We start from the raw sequence: 5128 nt of genomic DNA, 5'->3' as shown, positions 1-5128 counted from the left end.
CTCTTTATATAGGGCTTGATTGGGCTTGGACTTTGATCATTCAGTTGATAAAATCTTTTATCTTATATCTTCCAAATAACTAAAAGATTTAGATAATTATAATATTATTTGGAAGATATATTTTCTGTTGATATTCCCAAATTAAATTAATTTAACAACTGAATTTATCTTTTAACTTTTCTCACTTTCCATAATTGCACAAATACCCTGATATTTCCTCTATTTGCATTTTAACCCCTTCAAAATTCTCTAAAATTGCACCAGAACACCTTAGTTGACCAGACTTTGACCAGAGAGGGTCTGTTTGACCAGATTTGACCAAATGGACGTGCCAATAGGATGCCGCCACGTGTCCGCTCCTTTTCCGACCAAATTTAGGGTTTTGGAATTGGGGGTAAACGAATTTGGAATGCTCATTCTGCCTCTTGCGCCGCTCCAGAGATGAATAGGGTCTCGCCCCTTCTCCTCCATGTCTACGATTTGCTTTAGGGATTCTGATCCCAGATCCATGCAAATTGATTTCTCTGATTGCAGGTGAAGAAATGATGGTGTTCGCGATGCAAATATGCATTTCTCGTTCGCAAGAATTATCTGTGCGTTGTGTTGTGATGAAGGAAATCGTGATTTCCGATTCATGGTGCTGTGCGACGAGGTTCGAACATGGAGGTTTTGCGATTCGATCTTTCTGGCTCGGAGAAGGTGCTCGCGGATGATGGAAGCATTGTTGTGGTTGGTTGAGTTATGCAGGTGATGGAAATGGTGAGACCGTGGTGGTGCGATCTTGGATCTCGCGGTGAAGATTGGTGGTGGCGCTTGCGATTGCTGCGGAGGCGCGGCAAGATGGTTGACGGCACGGTGAAGATGCGAGAACGATGGTGAGGGCGGCGACAATGGAGATTTCTCTGCGTTTTCTGGATTGCAGGTGACGAACGCTTTGGTGGCGGCCATGGAGAAGCTTGCGCGAGGATGAAGATGGTGTTGTGCGTCGGCGGCTTTGGGATTTGGTGGCCATCGGCGTTGATGGAGGATCTGTGGCGTTCAAGGTGGCTGGTGAGAATTGGGGTGATGTCTGCCGGCGACGAGGATGACGGGGAAGGGCTGTTTCGATGATTGGCCGTCGCAGCGTCTTGCGGCATTGACGGCGGCAACTAGGGAAGAGGATTAGGGTTTCTGGATTAGGGTTTCTGAATTGGGAATTAGGGTTTCTGGGAAGATGATGAGGTGGCAATATCTGATTGGTTCATTTGGTGTGTAGAGGATTAATGACATGGCATCATCTGGATGGTTGGATCTATTAGTGAGTGAATGCCACATGGCGTAATCTGATGAAGTCTAACTTAGGAATGGTAGGAGGTGTGTGTATAGTGAATTAGGGGGTGTACGCGAAAATGGTTTCTGTTGGGCTTTAATAATGGCTTGGTTTAGAACTGAGGGGTGCATATAGGGAAATCTGGGGGTGCAAGGGTAAAAACTAACTGTTTGGCCCATCTGTCATTATTTATCAAATAAAATCTNATTTTGGGCTTTAAATTGCAATTTGGACCAATAAAACTNATCTTATTTTGGGCTTTAAATTGCAATTTGGACCAATAAAACTCTAACTTCAGCTGCACAAATAAATATTAGAACATCCAAGAATAATTTATGCAATTAAAATNACTTTTTAAGCCNTTTTTATNNCCAAACACACTAAATCCAATAATTACAAATCCTCTACAAATCAATCATTTAAGCACAAATATTCTATCAAAAATTTTAATTTTAAAGCATAAATGTAGACATGAATATGCACTCATCAATGATTCATTTTCATATGATTTTAACACATGATATGTGCACAATGCTTAAATGACTGTTTGAGTTGAATTACTCTACGTTGCTGTCACAGTTTCGTATATTCTAGCTATGCACCGTGCTGCTGTGTCCATTGTGTGAGTTTAGGCAATTTAATTTCTCTAGCTCAATTTCTGAGACTAGATCTAGTGATTTAGGACTTATTTGAGTCTTTAATTGAGCTATCTAGTTCCAATTTCTCTGCTGTCAAATTCTGGTGCAGTTTTCTCACAATTTCATGCATATTTTAGCAACTATGGCAGTGACTTTGTGATTCCATGTGTGTCTGTGCTGTTTGACACTTTGTGCAAGTTTAATTGACCAATTTAAACTAGTTATTACTGTTCAATTGTTTATTTTACAGCTTTTGTGCAGATTCACAGTTTGAGCCATCCAATTTTGTTGAATTTAGAAGTGAAATAGTGAAATTCTGATATGGCCTTTCCCGTTGCTGTTTAAGTGTTTGAACATATTCCATTTGATGATACAAACTTGTTTGAAACCTCATATGACCATTTGAATCATTGCAATTCATTTTAGCCACAGCAGTTCCAATTTTATTGGCACTTTTCTCATTTTGGTGCAGATTTAGTGTCTTTATTGTGCATAAATCACAACTGCAGCTGTCTTGTACTGCATCAGCTTGTTTCTATGCATTGTGCATGCTTGAACAAGTTTATTTTGTCATTCCAAACCTATATGCACTGTTCATTTGGTCAAAATTGAGCTGGTATTCAAATTCACTTCCTAAACCATCAAATTTGCTTAATTTTGGAAGTGGACTACTGATTTTTGGTTGCAGTTTGTTTTCTTGTTGTTTCAGTGTTCAAACATCTTCCAATTGGTCATATAAAGTTACTGGAAGGGTCATTTAAACTGGTCACATACTGCCACTCAATTTTACCACTGAAACCACCATTTTCCATTCATTTTCCTGCCGCAGTTTTCAGTTTACTTGCTGTTTGGGTTTTCAGCATAGTTCATTTTGTATTTGGATTGGCAAAAGCTGGGATTTCACTCCTAAATCATTTTCCATGTTCAATCAAGTCTAAAACAGGCATAAAAAGCAATTAAATCCTTGCAATCCAGTTTTAGAAATCAAAAATAAAAAACATACAAAACTGTAGTTCATTGTGGCATTTTATCAAACAGTTTGGCAATTTTATCAAACAGTTTGGCAATTTCATCAAACAGTTTCACTGCACAGATTTTCCTCATTCTTTTTGAGTATTTCTTGCTTTTATAATCTGTTCTAGTTCCTATCCTAGGCTCCTTTTGTGTGCTACCTTTTATTCCAGCTGTATATCACTTGAATTCTTCATTTTTGGCTTCCTTACTATGCTAGCAATCATGTTTTTGGCTACTTGAATTCTGGTGCAGCAGCTGTCATATATCACTCACGGTTTTGTGATTTTCTTGCTGGTTCATCATATCATTTTGGTGGAATTTTAGCACACAGCTGGACCTTGTCAAAGGGGTAGCATATTAAGGAGTGGAGGTCTTGCTAACTTGGCTTCAAGTGAACTTCAAGAGGACTTTAAGTGGGCTGTCCAGCCACCTTTTCAACAGCAATACACCACTCACAAGTTACATTTCAGCATTTATTTTGCTTTTGTAGCCACACTTGGCTTTGCTTACATAGTTCTATATTTCATTGTACTATTTGGCTTTCTATCACGGAACCTTTGTAGTAAGTTGCTCTTTGCTTTTCAAACTTGAGTTACTTGGGAAAATGCTTATCAAGCAATTCCAAGTGCTCCCTTAAACATTGTAATAGTCTAGTTGCGCATCTTAGTGTAAAAGTGTGTCAAGTGGCTCCAAGTGTCATTTGCACTTTCACATAGGGCCGTTGTCTTTTCCATTCATATCATCTTTCCTTTAATTTTGCTTGTTGATTATTTGTGTTCTACGTCTCCGTGATAACTAGGTGCGCTACCATATAGACAAACCTTCGTTTGGTTTACTAGGTACATAACATCCTTGCATTCAAAAGGTTTTGAAAGATTTCTATCTAGAAACTTGGGTGAGAAGCGTCAGGAGACACTCTGGCTAGGAAGGACAAGGTTTCTAAGCTTGTCCATTGTGACTCACCTCTCCTTCCTGGGAGCTATTCGGTTTCTTCACCTCTAGAATCTTTATAGAAGTGATTCACCAAAAACAAGCAAATTCTACTTCAAAAAAACTTTTGATTCATACTTGTGCAAGGCTTTCAAATATTTGCGAAAACACTTTCTCTACTTCACAAGCATGAGTCACTCTAGTGTTCAAGGTAACATCAATCAAGTTCAAGAGAACATAGAGTTGCGAGAAGAACTCAATAGAACCAAGTCTGAGTTGAATGAGCTAAGGCAAATGGTCGCCAATCTTACTCACAATCAGAGAGGACACACACAAGAGGATCACTCTCATAGGCAAAACCATGATCATGATGATCATTCCCAACATAGTGATCGCCATAGTTACCAACCTTATGATCACTATCAACACCCTTCTAGGCGTCATCATAACCATAGAGACCATCATGTGGAACCAAAACTTGATCTTCCTCCCTTCTATGGTAGAGATAATGTTGAGGAATATTTTGAGTGGGAGATGAAGGTTGAACAAATTTTTGAATGCTACCACATTGATGATAGGAAGAGAGTGACTTTAGCCACCTTGACCTTTCAAGGTGCAGCCCTCTATTGGTGGACATCCATCATAAGAGACCAAAAGATGCATGGAGACTATACCATTCAATACTGGAACGAGTTACAAGCAGCCTTACACAGGCGACATGTCCCAGCCTATTATGCTAGAGAAGTCATGGACAAGCTCCATCGACTTCAACAAAGAAACATGAGTGTTGAAGAATATAGGCAAAAATTAGAGTTACTCATGTTGAGAGCAGGGATCAAAGAAGAAGAGAGATTCACCATAACTAGATTTCAGAGTGGATTGAACTATGAGATTAGAGATAAGGTAGAACTCTTACCTTACCTAGATCTAAATGACTTTGTCCAGCTATGTGTGAGAGTGGAAGAGCAACTTAGAAGAAAAACTTCCACAAAAAGGAATTACCCTACCACCTCCGAGTATAGGAAAGATCATAAGAGGGAGGGTAGTCCAATAAGGTATGATACACCTCAAGACAAAGAAAAACAAAAAGAAAAAGATAAAGTGAGAGGTAAAGAAAAAGAGAGAGAGCGAGAACGAAATACCCCTCACAAAGAATCTTCAAAAGAACCAAGGGGTAGAGAGACTAGATGTTTTAAGTGTGGAGAGAGAGGTCATTATTCTTCTGAGTGTCCTCACA

Source organism: Vigna radiata, unplaced genomic scaffold (assembly GCF_000741045.1).
Source record: "Vigna radiata var. radiata cultivar VC1973A unplaced genomic scaffold, Vradiata_ver6 scaffold_341, whole genome shotgun sequence".
Classification (NCBI taxonomy): Eukaryota; Viridiplantae; Streptophyta; class Magnoliopsida; order Fabales; family Fabaceae; genus Vigna; species Vigna radiata.
Note: the sequence above shows the minus strand (reverse complement) of the source record.